This window comes from Pinus tabuliformis, chromosome 8 (assembly GCF_031772625.1).
Source record: "Pinus tabuliformis cultivar Carrire ecotype Pingquan chromosome 8, CPIR1, whole genome shotgun sequence".
Taxonomy (NCBI): Eukaryota; Viridiplantae; Streptophyta; class Pinopsida; order Pinales; family Pinaceae; genus Pinus; species Pinus tabuliformis.
This window is the reverse complement of record NC_142294.1, coordinates 572,454,546-572,469,072: the sequence shown is the minus strand read 5'-3', so window position 1 is coordinate 572,469,072 and position 14,527 is coordinate 572,454,546.

The window sequence follows — 14,527 nt, the reverse complement described above, 5'->3', positions numbered from 1 at the left end:
TGTTCGCAAGTCGTAGGTTATCCAAAGCGAAAAATAACTATTCCACAATTGAACATGAGGGGTTGGCTATGGTGTACGCACTCCAAAAATACCGGCACTATATTTTCTAGGAGGACATTTCAAGATGTATACAAACCATTCCGCGCTAAAATACTTGGTCAATAAGCCTCTGTTGGGGGGCGCATATGCAGGTTGCTCTTATTGTTCCAAGAATATGAATTTGAGGTCATGGTGAAGCCTGGATGCCTGAACGCGGGACCGGATCACCTAGCGCGTATTGAGACGGGAGAGGAACATACTAGTTTGGAGGAAGGATTACGTGATGCATAGCTCTTTGTTGTACGCATTATGAACGCACATTTTGAAGATATAATCCACTTTCTGACAACGGGGACTGCGTTGAAGGAATACTCCATCCAGCTGAATAAGGAACTGGTGGTGCGCGCAGCTGATTTTTCTGTCATAGCGGGGCACCTATACAAAATGGGCAATGATGAGATACTGCGAAGATACGTACCTAAATTTGAATGAATTCAGATCCTCGCGGATGATCTAGGTGGATATTGGTGGCCACCTGCCAAGTCCACCTGGACCCCCACCATTGTTTCTCTCAGCATTTTCAGTTTCCTTAATTGTAGCACAACTTACTATTTTTAGCAGTTTTTCGGGTCCTGAACTTCCGGAGCCGTTTTGAGGCCCTAAACAACGTTTTTTTTGGGAAATATGGGTCCATGGACTAATGTAGCCCTTTCCAAAGTGGTAGTGCTCGGATAGATCTTTCTAACGAGCTATTGTACGTGTCAAACAGAGATCGTATGCCAAAGTTACGACCCCGAGAAGTTGATGTACCAATTTACCCAAACGAGGCCCACAGTTTGGTGTTTCATCTTCTAGGGTTAGGTTTTGGAATGTTAAGGGTTTTCCATTGTTTCTCAACAATAAATAGGCCTTCGAGCCTCATTGTAAGACAGTTCGGAGGCATGTAGCCACCACATCTCTTCTCAGAGGCAAGCTACCATCGCCCTAGTTGGTGTATTTCCATTACTGTTTGTAAGCATATTTCAGTATTTTACATTAATGAAATGAAGTATTATTTCCGCTGCATATCTGTGTTTATGGTTATCTCTGTAATTTGTTGCATTCCTTTTTAAGTCCGGATCAATGGTATCAGAGCGGTCTGCTTTTTCTCTGTTTTTCTTTGCATGTCCCCAACAAGGTCGGGATATAAGGAGTTAGGGCTTGAACTGGTCGAACCTTTGCAAGACCAGCCTCACAAATCCCGACGGCTTCCCATGGCAGATGAGAAGAAAGATGAGGGGGCAGGAGATGCTATCAAAATATTGCTCGAAGAAGCCCTTGAGTGACAACGGAATGCGATGATGGACAACTTTGCCCAGATCCTTCAGCGGCTACCCAGAAGCGACGCATCGGCTTCCAGCAGCTACTCTGGAAACGCCACGCCCTTTAAGGTACAAGTTAATTTTGAAATCCCCATATTCGAGGGTCAGATAGACGCAGGTGCCGTAGATAAATGTTTAAATCTGCTAGAGGGTTATTTTTCTATTCATGAATTTTCGAGTCGGGAAAAGATTGTGTTCGCTCTTATCAAAGCAACCCCCCACGTCAAGGACTGGTGGGAAACCTACTGCGAGTAGAAGGTTGAAAGTACCGGTTCACTATTTTCAGCCGAACCCACCTGGAATTCATTCCGGGAGGCCATCAAGGAGTAGCACTACCCTGTCGGAAGCTATGAGGATGAATACATAAAGTGGACCACGTTGTGGCAGGGAAGGGACCAAGACGTGCCGGAGTTCACCAATCTTTTCCATACCCTTCGCACAAAGTTGGGTATCAAGGATTCGGAGGAGCATTTGATACTCAAATACCGTAGCTGCCTGCACAAGTACATCCAGGAAGAAATATAATTCCTGAACATCTCCTCGCTAAGCACAACATACCGATATGCTGTCAAGGTCGAGCAGAAGTTTAAACAAAAGAAGCGAGACTTTGGATCTGCGAATCCAAAGCAAGGGAAAGGTGCCACTAAACCACAGAACAAAGGAAAAAGCCAAGGCGGGGAAGCCCAAGACAACTCGCCGAAGCTGCAAGCAAAGAACAGTGCCGAAAAGCCGAAAAAGGACACGGGAAAATGGTGTGAGTTCCATAAGAGCTCCACTCACAACACAAGTGAGTGTCGGGCCAAGCAGTCACTAGTGGCTGAGCTAAAGGTTTCAGAATCAGATGCATGTTCCGACTCTGAGTCAGAACCCAACAAGGGGAATGACAAAGGGAAGCAGATCATTGATGAGCATCCCAACACTACTGTTGCTACCGCCAAGATCCAGAAAAATGAACCCGAAGATCCAGAGGAGGAGGAGCATCTCTTCCACTCCCAGATGTGGGTAAAGGGCTCCCCACTATAGTTCATTGTCGATAGCGGGAGCCAAAAGAACCTCATTTCGGCAGAGGTCGTGAAGCGGTTGGGCTTACCGACCACAGCACATCCACAACCGTACACCATCGGGTGGCTTCACCAAGGATGGGATCTTCGCGTGAGCCAACAGTGTCGCCTTCCATACAACATCAAGCCCTTCACAGATGAGGTATTGTGTGACATTGCTCCCCTTGAAGTTTGTGATGTATTATTAGGACAACCATACTTGTGGAAGTGACATGCTGTGTATGAATCAAGGCCCCGTGCTGTTATTATTACATTGGGAAATAAGTTGTATAGGATACCGGAGGTAGCACCGCCTACCGCCATCTCTTTGATTACTGCAAAACAATGCAATAAGCTCATTTCCAAAACCGGGAAATTTGTTTTCCTAATGATATGCCCTCAAGGAAAGAAGAAGACGGTGGCCGTGGCCTCCAGACAGGGCCCCTCCGTACGACAACTACAGATGGAAAAGGTCGTGGAGGAGTACGAGGACATCTTCACCTCCCCCGCAGGGGTTCCTCTGCACTGCCAGGTCAAGCACTCCATCGATCTGACCCCAGGTGCGCTGCTACCCAATGGACCAATTTATCGGCACTCTGTTATGGAGAACGATGAAATCAAGAGGCAGATTCAGGAGCTCCTGCAGAAAGGTCACATCTGTCCGAGTTCATCACCTTGTGGGAGCCCGATTGTGTTGTACAGACGAAGGATGCGACTTGGAGACTCTTTTTTGACTATCGAGCGCTGAACCGTAATAGGTACCCGATCCCGCGGATTGATGACCCCCTGAACCAACTAAAAGGGGCAAAATATTTCAGCAAGATCGATCTGAAGTCAGGATATCACCAGGTACCAATCGAACCGTCTGATGTGTGGAAGACTGCCTTCGAAGCTAAGGAGGGCCTTTTCGAATGGTTGGTTATGCCTTTCGGATTGACGAATGCTCCTACAACCTTCATGAGGCTAATGGATGACATCTTGTGGCCATTCACCAACTCATTTGTAGTGGTATACTTGGATGAAATTCTGATCTTCAGCTAGAGTTGGGAAGAGCACCTCCACCATATCTGACAGGTTTCCAAACACTGCGGCAACACAAGCTATGTGCCAATTTGGAGAAATGCACTTTTGGCATGACCCAGGTTCAATATCTGGGATACATTATTGATGAACAGGGGGTGCATGTGGATCCAGCCAAGATCCAAGTCATTCGGGATTGGCCATGTCCAACCACTCTGACAGAGCTCTGCAGCTTTCTAGGTCTTGCCAACTTCTACCGCAGGTTCATGTTGGGATTTTCTCATATCACTTGGCCCTTGAGTTAAGTCATCAAGGGAGGAGCGAAAGCAAAATTATTTTGGTCTGAATCCCAACAGAAGGCATTCATAGAGTTGAAAGATCGCCTCTGCATGGCACCAGTGCTCGCGTTACCAGATTTACAACAACCATTTGAGGTCGAGACAGATGCCTCTGACTATGCTATTGGGGCAATTCTTACTCAACACGGACATCTAGTGGCATATCACAGTGAAACACTTTTAGACATAGTCCGGAAGTATCCCACTTATGATAAAGAGATGTATTCCATTGTGCAGGCCTGTCGACAATGGAAGCATTACATTTTGGGGAAGGAAACGGTCATCCACACAGACTACCGACCCCTGCAGTTCATAAAGACCCAAGGGAAATTGTAGAATGATCACCATCAGAAGTGGTCTACATACCTACAATATTTCCATTTTAATATCAAGTATAAGAAGGGCAGCACCAATAATGTTGCAGATTGCCTCAGTCAACCACCGATCATGGCGTTAACCACTATGCTCAACTCTTGTGGGCACGAGACTTCTGATTGGCCACTTCTCTACAAAAGTGACCCAGAATTCGGCCACACATACCAGACACTCTTGGAGGGTCGGCATGTTCCAGATTTTCACCTCCAGGATGCCCTGTTATGCCACCTGGGTCACCTTTGTGTTCCTTCAAGCGAGCGTGCCAAGATGATTTGGGAAGCACACTACAGTCGGGCTGCTGCGCATTTCGGGGTCGAGAAAACAGTGGCAGTACTGCAAAAGTATTTCTATTGGCTGAATCTTCGAGAGGATGTTGGGAAGTACATCAGATCATGTACTGCCTGTGCCATTGCCAAATAGACCATTAAGAAGCAAGGCCTCTATGCCCCACTGCCTACCCCTAGTCGACCTTGGGAATCCATCTCCATGGATTACATGTCAGGCCTTCCTTGCACTAAGCATGGAAATGACTGTGTTTTTGTGGTCGTCAACAGGTTCTCGAAAATGGCTATTATGGCGGCCTGCAAGAAGAATATCACAGCAGAAGCCACTGTTAAACTCTTCTTTGAATGAGTGTGGGTGCACTTTGGGATCCCACAGTCTATCATCTTAGATCGGGACAGTCAGTTCCTCAGTACATTTTGGTCCAGTCTCTAGTCAATGCTGGACACCAAACTCACTAAGTCCACAACCTTCCATCCTCAAACTGATGGCTAGACAAAGGTTGTCAATAGGATGATTGTGCACATTCTGCGCATGTACAACTCAAAGCATCCATGCACATGGGACGAAAGCCTCCCTTATGTTCAGCACAGCTACAACCAAGCTCTTCACAGCTCTACTGGCCACAACCCTTTTCAGGTGGGCTTGGGATTCTAGCCACTATGCCCCATTGACGTGGCCATGCCACTTGCAGCTACTCACATAGATTCGGCTCATGTCCAGTTCGAAACAGATAAGGCAACCAGCTTCATCGAGCACATCCAACATATTCGCCAGCAGGTCCATGACATTCTGGAGAAATCAAATGCCAAGTACAAGCAGTGACATGATCAACATCGGGTGCCACACAAGTTTCAGGTGGGCGAGAAAGTCTGGTTGCATCTGTAAAAGGAACACTTACTGGAGCCTATCAGAAACTGAGACCACTCCGATATGGTCCTTACACCATTACTAAGGCTGTGGGAGACAATGCTTTTGAGCTCAACATTCCCCCATTCCTTGGCCTACACCTAGTGTTCAATGTGGACTGCCTTTGGCCATACTTTCCATCATTACTAGACACATCTGACATTGCTGAACAACTCACACCCATAGAATTAAATCCAGATTGCATGGAACAAGCTGCAACTGATCGGATCATGGACACACAGATCAAGAACACTCGCCAACAGAATATCCAACTATATCGAGTTGTCAAAGCAGGCCAACTCCTTCACCAGGGCAAGTGGCTCACCAGGGACTAGTTCAGCAAAAGTTTCCTCATCTCATGGAGGAACTCAACGCAATGGGGACCATTGCTTCCTAAGGGGGGAGGAATGATCTAGGTGGATATTGGTGGCCACCTGCCAAGTCCACCTGGACCCCCACCATTGTTTCTCTCAGCATTTTCAGTTTCCTTAATTGTAGCACAACTTACTATTTTTAGCAGTTTTTCGGGTCCTGAACTTCCGGAGCCGTTTTGAGGCCCTAAACAACGTTTTTTGGTAGTGCTTGGATAGATCTTTCTAACGAGCTATTGTACGTGTCAAACAGAGATCGTATGCCAAAGTTACGACCCCGAGAAGTTGATGTACGAATTTACCCAAACGGGGCACACAATTTGGCGTTTCGTCTTCTAGGGTTAGGTTTTGGAATGTTAAGAGTTTTCCATTGTTTCTCAACAATAAATAGGCCTTCGAGCCTCATTGTAAGACAGTTCAGAGACATGTAGCCACCACATCTCTTCTCAGAGATAAGCTACCATCGCCCTAGCTGGTGTATTTCCATCACTATTTGTAAGCATATTTCAGTATTTTACATTAATGAAATGAAGTATTATTTCTGCTGCATATCTGTGTTTATGGTTATCTCTGTAATTTGTTGCGTTCCTGTTTAAGTCCGGATCAGCGGAAGTGCATGGGGGCGCTGCAGGAGGATACTATGTAGAATGCGCAAAAGATTCTCTGCACAGGGTTGTGGTGGCCAACCCTTCATTATGATTCAAAAGCACACTGTAAGGCCTGTGATATATGTCAAAGGACAGGTAAACCATCGTGGAGGAACGAGATACCTTTGAATCCACAAATGGCGTTGCAACCCTTTGAAAAGTGGGCGATCAACTTTGTAGGACCTATCAAACCTCAGGGAAAAACGGGCGCGTGATACATTATCATCCCATGGAGTGCCTGACTCGTTGGGTAGAAGCGCAGCCATTCAAAGATTGCACGGCCGCCACGACTGTGAAGTTTTTGTTTGAACACATGTTGACTCGATTTGGCTATTTGAAAATCTTAATGAGTGATTGGAGTACACATTTCATGAACGAAACCATCAACGCGCTAATAGAAGAGTTCCAGGTGTATCACCAGAAAATCACACCATATCACCCACAAGCCAATGGGACAGTAGAAGCATTTAACAAAATACTGGAGACTGTGCTAACCAAAGTATGCAACGCGCAGTGGAGCGATTGGGACCTACGCGTACCTGTAGTACTATGGGCTTATAGGACAACGTGCAAGAAACTGACGGGACAGACGCATTTCCGGTTGGTTTATGGCGTGGAAGCTGTCATGCCAATGGAGTATATTGTACCTAGTCTACGCATAACAGCGCTCACAGATATGACGGACTGCAAAGCCCTGGAAGAGAGGCTTGTGCAGTTGGAAGAACTTGAGGAGGAACGGTTCCTGGCTGACTTTCATCAGCAGGTGGCATGATCGCCATATTAAGTTGCGCACCTTCATGGTGAATGATTTGGTGCTGCTGTGTGACAGTAAGTTTGATAAATTCTCGAGAAAGTTCAGAATGCATTGGTTGGGACCATACGTTTTTAAGGAGGTCACAAATGGAGGCATGGTACAGCTAGTCAAACTAAATGGAGAACCTTTCCCAGGAAAAGTGAATGACAGCCGCTTGAAGCCCTACACGGGTGGCCCGACTATTTGACTAGCCGAAAGAAGCACAGTCTTCGTGCTCCAAGGATCCGGACAAAGGCGCAGGACTATAAACAAATGCAGGGGATACAAGCATAGATGCAGAGAAGCAGTTCCGACACCGTGGTCTCGAAACAACGTGTACAATAGATCCAGCAAGCAGCAGCTTAGTGTGCTGCTGACCTGGCCGCAGTTCGAGAACAATTGGAGGGACTCCACACAAAGATCTTTGTGCCGATAGAGTGACTGAAGGGCGAGTCGCGATGTTTGTGTTGGGGGCCTGTTGGGCATGGAATCTCCCCAAGGCATGTTTTGGGGCTTAAAGCCAAAGTTTTGATCAAATATTTTTAAAAGCTTCACAAATTGCAGGCGCGGGGCACGAAAGTATAATAGAGTCATAGGGTTGTCCACCCTAGTTTTTGTAATGTAATGTCGGCTGGATAGACCTACCCATGGTCCGCGGACCATGGGATTGTATAAATAGAGCGAGGCTCTAAGTGAAAAAGATAACTAAGAAACGAATAGAAGAAAAGCATGAGAAATCTAAGTGATTGAGTCGAAGTGTAAAGTGTGTCTGTGGGTCGTAGAGTAGGAGAAGGCTCTGCAGCTAAGTGCATAGAGGCCTAGTAGTCCGCAGCTGAGTGCACGGACCCCTGCAGCTGAGTGCGTAGGACAGGTTGAGTCTGTAACCATTGGGAGAATCAATAAAGAGAAGTTTTGCTATAATTCTGTGTATATTTTCCTGGTTTAATGCATGATTGGATATAATTTGCAAGTATACTGTTTATTTACTATGTGATCGTGTATGAATGTTTTGTATTGCTAATTATAACTTAAGACATTCAAGTAGGCGAAGGTAATTAATTAACACTGGAAGATAAGTAAGATCTTGGGTAATAGCACAGAGCATGGTTGAGCCCTTGGTTAGGGCTGCACGAAGGCAGTGTATCAGGCCGCGAGGAACGGGAAGTGCATGAAGCGACTTGTGCGCAGGAACAAACAGAGAACCAGTCGTACCTCTCAGACATCTCAAGGGTGTGGAAACCTGGTTCTAGCACCCTCCCATACTACTTCGGGTGAGACCTCAGTCCGCGCTCCATGGACTATTACCAAAAGGGACAGTAGTACAAAGATTTGTTTGGCTAATTAACTCTGAACCTGGGTCAGGCCCCAACAAGCCAATAACTTCAGACTAGACATGAGCTGAATCTACCTGAGTAGCTGCAAATGATATGGCTACATGAATGGGACATAATGGCTAGAATCCCAACCCCACTTGAAAGAGGTTATGGCTAGTTGAGCCATGGAGATCTCTGTGTTAGATGTGTTGTACATAGGGGAGACTTTCATCCCATGTGCGAGGATGATTCGAGTTGTACATGCGCAAAATATGCATGATAATCTTGTTGACGACCTGTATTTGGCCATCAGTTTGGGGGTGGAAGGTCGTGGAATTAGTGAGCTTGGTATCTAGCATTGACCAGAGGCTTGACCAGAATGTACTCATGAACCTGCTATCTTGATCTGAGATAATGTACTGTGAAATCCCAAAGTGTACCCACACTCATTCAAAGAAGTGTTTAGCAGTGGCTTCTGTGGTGATACTCTTTTTGTAGGCCACTAGAATGACCATGTTATAGAATTTGTCGTCAACCATGAAAACGTAGTCGTTTCCATCCTTAGTAGAAGAAAGGACCGACATGTAATCAATGGAGATGGATTCCAAAGGATGACTAGGAGTAGGCAGAGGAGTATACAAGCCTTGCTTCTTGATTGTCGGTTTGGAAATGGCACAAATAGTGCAGGATCTGATGTACTTCCTGACATCCTGTCAAAGATTCAGCCAATAAAAATACTTCTGCAACATTGCCACTATTTTATAGACTCCAAAATGTCTAATGATTCGACTATAGTTTGCCTCCAATATCATCTTGGCATGCTCACTTGAAGGAACACAAAGGTGTCCAAGGTGGCATAACAGTGTGCCCTCGAGGTAAAAATATGGAACTTGCCTTCAAGGAGCATCTGGTATTTGTTGCCGAATGCTAGATCGCCCTTGTAAAGATGCGGCCATCCCGAAGTCTCATGCCCATAAGAGTCAAGCACAGTGGTTAGCACCATAACCGGTCGTCGACTGAGACAATTTGCGACATTATTGGTGCTACCCTTCTTGTACTTGATGTTCAAATGGAACTATTGTAGATATGTGGACCATTTCTGATGGCGATCATTCTGCAACTTTCCTTGCATCTGTATGAACTTTAGGGGTCATTGGTCTGTGTGGATGAATGTTTCCTTCCCTAAAATGTAATGCTTCCATTTTTTCCAGTCCTACATAATGGAATACATCTCTTCATCATAAGCGGGATACTTTCTGACTGTATCTAAAAGTGTCTTTCTATGATATGCACCGGATGCCCCTACTGGGTAAGAACTGCACCAATAGCATAGTCGAAGGCATCTGTCTCAATCTCAAATGGTTACTGCAGGTCCAATAACGTGAGCACTGGTGTGGAGAAGAGGCGATGCTTCAACTTGGAAAATGCCTTATGTTGTGATTCAGACCAAAAGAACTTTGCTTTCGCTCCTCCCTTGGTGACTTGACTCAAGGGCCAAGTGATATGAGCGAACCCCAACACGAACCTACAGTAGAAGTTGGCTAGAACCAGAAATTTGCAGGGGTTTGTTAGAGTGGTTGGGGCTAGCCAATCCTGAATAATTTGTATCTTGGCTGGATCCACATGCACACCTCACTCATCAATGATGTACCCTAGATATTGAACTTGGGTCATACCAAAAGTGCATTTCTCCAAATTGGCACACAAATTGTGTTGTCGCAGGGTTCGGAGGACCTATCAAATATGGTGTATATGCTCTTCCCAGCTCTGACTGAAGATCAGGATGTCATCCAGGTACACTACTGCAAATGACTTGGTGAAGGGACGCAAGATTTCGTCCATCATCTACATGAAGGTTGCAGGGGAATTGGTCAACCTGAAAGGCATCACCAACCATTCAAAAAGGCCCTCCTTGGATTTAAAGGTGATCTTACATACATAAGAGGGTTCAATACGTACCTGGTAATAACCAAACTTCAGTTCAATCTTACTGAAGTATTTAGCACCCTTGAGCTGGTCAAGAAGGTCATAAATCTGTGGGATTGGATACTTATTTCGGACGATGGTGTTATTCAGCGCCCGATAGTCAACACAAAGCCTCCATGTTCCATCCTTCTTCCTACCAACATGATCAGGTTCCCACAGGGTGATGAACTCAGCCTGATGTGCCCTTTCTGCAAAAAATCATGAATCTGCCTTCTGATCTCATCGTTCTCTAGAGCAGAGCATTAGTAGATTGGTCCATTGGGTCGCTATGCACTCGGGGTCAGGTTAATGGAGTGATTGACTTGAAAGTGTAGGGTGCCCCTGTGGGTGAGGTGTAGATGTCCTTGTATACCTCCATGTCCTTGTCCATCTGTTGCTGTTGTGCAGCAGATCCCTGTTTAGAGGTCATGGAGGTGGCCATAATATTCTTCTTACCCCGAGGGCGAATCATGAGGAAGAAAAATTTCCTTTTCTGAGAAATGATCTTACTGCATTGCTTTGCAAAGATGAAAGAGATGAAAATAGACGATGCTACCTCTGACATCCTGTACAACTTATTTCCCAAAGTAATAATAACAGTGCGAGGTCTAGAATCATACACAACATGACACTTCCACAAGTATGGTTGGCCTAATAATACATCACAAACTTCAAGAGGAGCAACATCACACAATACCTCATATGTGAAGGGATTGATCCTATAGGGAACGTGGAACTGCTGGATGACGTGGAGATATTGTCCTTGGTGAAGCCACCTGATGATGTACAAATACAGGTGTCATGTGATCAGTAGTCCCAGCCACTTCACGACCTCTATTGAAATGAGGTTATTTTGGCTCCCATTTTCTACAATGAACTGCAATGGGGAACCCATCACCCACATCTATGAGTGGAAGAGGTTCTCCCCCTCATTTGGATCTTTGGGCTCAATCTTTTGTATCTTGGCGGTGGCAATGGTGGTACTGGGCTCCGCATCAATAATTTGTTTCCCTTTGTCATTACCCTTGTCAGGTTTTACTCAGAATCAAAAAATGCATCTAATTCAGAAGCCTCTAGCTCAACTACCAGCAACTACTTGGCTCGACACTCACTCGTGTTGTGAGTGGGCCTCTTATGGAACTCACACCACTTTCCCACGTCCTTCTTTGTCTTCATGGTGTTGTTATTTACTTGCAGCTTCGATGGGTTGTCCTGGGTCACCTGGGTCACCTAGCCTTGGCTTTGTCCTTTGTTCTGCGGTTTGGGGGCACCCTTCCCTTGCTTCAGATTCACAGATCCAAAGTCTCACTTCTTATGTTTAAACTTCTGCTCAATCTTGACAACATATTGATATACGACACCGAGTGAGGAGATGTCCAGGAACTCCATTTCATCCTGGATGTACTTATGTAGACAGTCATCGTACTTGAGTACCAAATGTCTATCATAATCCTTGATACCCACCTTTGTGTGAAGGGCATGCAAAACATTTGTGAACTTTGGCACATCTTTGTCCCTTCCCTGTCGCAGCATGGTCCACTTTATGTATTTATCTTCATAGCTCTTGAGAAGGTAATATTGTTCCTTGATGGCGTCTTGGAAATAATTCCAAGTGGGTGTGGTTGAGAACAGTGAGGATTCACTCTCGTCCTTTTTCTCACAATAGGTTTCCCACCAATCCAATCCTTGACATGGGGGGCGGCTTTGAAGAGTGAAAAAGTAATATTTTCCCGATTGGAAAATTCATGAACTAAAAAGTACCCTTCTAATAGATTTAACCATCTATCTATGATGTCTGCATCTATCTTGCCTTCAAGTATCTACTTGTACCTTAAAAGGAGTGGTGCCTATAGAGTGGCTATTGGATGAAGATGTGTCGTCTATGGGTAGTTGTTGAAGGATCTGGGAAAATTTATTGATCATCGCATTCTTCTATCACTCGAGGGCATTTGCAAGAAATATTTTGAAAGGATCTCCTACCCCCTCGTCTTTCTTTTCTTCTGCCATGGGAGACCACTAGGGTTTGAGAGGCTGGTCTTGCAAAGGTTCAACTAGTTCGGGTCCTAACTATTTATACCCTGCCCTCATTGGGGACATGCAAAGAAAAATAGAGAAAGAGAAGACCGCTATGATACCATTGATCCAAAATTATGCAAGAACACAACAAAATATAGATATAAACATAAACACATATATGCATCATAAAATAAACTTTTCATTAATATCAAAGAACCAAAATATGCTTACATACAGAATGGAAATAAACTAGCTCGAGGGATGGTTGCTTATCTATGAGAAGAGATGTGTTGGATACATGCCTCTGAATTGTGTTATAATGAGGCTCTAAGGCCTATTTATTATTGAGAAACAATGGAAAACCCTAAACATCCAAAATCCTAACCCTAGGAGATGAGGAGCCAAAACTATGGGCCCCATTTGGGTAAATTGGTACATCAACTTCCCGGGGTCATAACTTTGGCATACGATCTCTGTTTGATGCACATAATACCTCATTAGAAATATCTATCCGAGGACTACAACTTTCAACTACAACCATCATTTAAATACTTGCCTCTGCCTGTTTTCCAAAAAAAACGTCGTTTAGGGCCTCAAAATGGCTCTGGAAGTTTAGGACCCGAAAAAATGACAAAAATAGTAAATTTTGCTACAATTAAGGAAACTTAAAGAAAAAATGAGGGGGTCCAAGTGGAATAGGTGGGTGGCCACCAATATCCACTTGGATCATATGCTCATCAATATCTCGGGCAATAGACCTATCCAACTGAATAATCAGTGCATCGATTTTCTCCCATTTTGCATTTATTTTCTTTGCTATAGATAACGACATTACATTTACAGATGTGCCAGAGTTGACTAAACAATTATGCGCATTATAAATACAAATCTCAAACATTAATAAGAACGGTGGACAAAGAGTGTTAGCTTCTAAAGTTAAATCATTTACTACAAATTCAAGAGGACCATAAGAGTTACCTGACACCTTTTGAGAGGAGGAAGCTTTATCACCTATCGAAATTTGTGAAAAGGTCTAGAAAATATGTTCATGCTGGCCTGCAATCTTCGTGAGACCATAGTTGGAGATGCTGGCTTGTGTCTTCTTCATATATTCGACTATGTTATAATAAATTATTTCACCAATAACAGGAAATGCTAAAGTGTCTGGAGGAGTGGCTTTATTTGACACTTCCGGAGTACTGGACTTACCCTTACTGTTGGAGGAAGTGTTCTTGCACATAGTTGCATCTCTAGAATTACTCTGTACATTATGAGTAGGATTGATTGGAAGTGAGATTCTTCTTAGCAACTTCTCTTTTAACTTTTGTCTTTCCAATTCTTGTTCAGAGATGGGTCCTTTTCTCCTTAGATTCTATCAACCAATTTTCTTCTGAGGAGGGGGCTCATTCTGTGGCAGTTCTTCAACGTCCTTCTTATCAACGTTTAATATGTACAATGGTATGCATTACTACATGTCCAACACTTTTTATTTCTTCAGCCTCCGTAGGTTCTTCTGTTTCCTTTGTTTGTTTTGTCTTCTCATCTTCCAATAGAGTATCTACAATGTGCACAACCAAAGCATTCATGTTGTGATTCCATTGAGGGCATGTCTTTTCTCTATGATATCCCTGATGGAAAGAAAAATAATTTTCCATGTCGATGCTTTGTTGTTCATCACAACGTTTGAGCTTTGCATAGACTTGGTGGGATGACTGATGTTGTTACTATTATTCCTTCGAAAAGGGAAGGAATTGGGAGCTTTGATGCTAGTAGAAGTCTAACTTGACATTTTCTTTAGTTTTGAAATTTCATTAGGGAGCGTCTTCACCATCTTGGTTAAGAGTTCAATGTCCGATGATTCCTTCTCTTTGGCCTCAGAAGAAGGTTGTGACTTCCTTCTAGTCTCTTTGGAGTCTTTAGATTCATCATTTCTCCTAATGACCCCAATCACGCACAAGTCCTTCTCAATGGCTATCGCTTCTACAAAGTTTAATGCCAAAGTCGCCTTTGAAATTCTCTTTACAAACTGGGAAATAATGGTGGGAAAGGTAGCTGTGT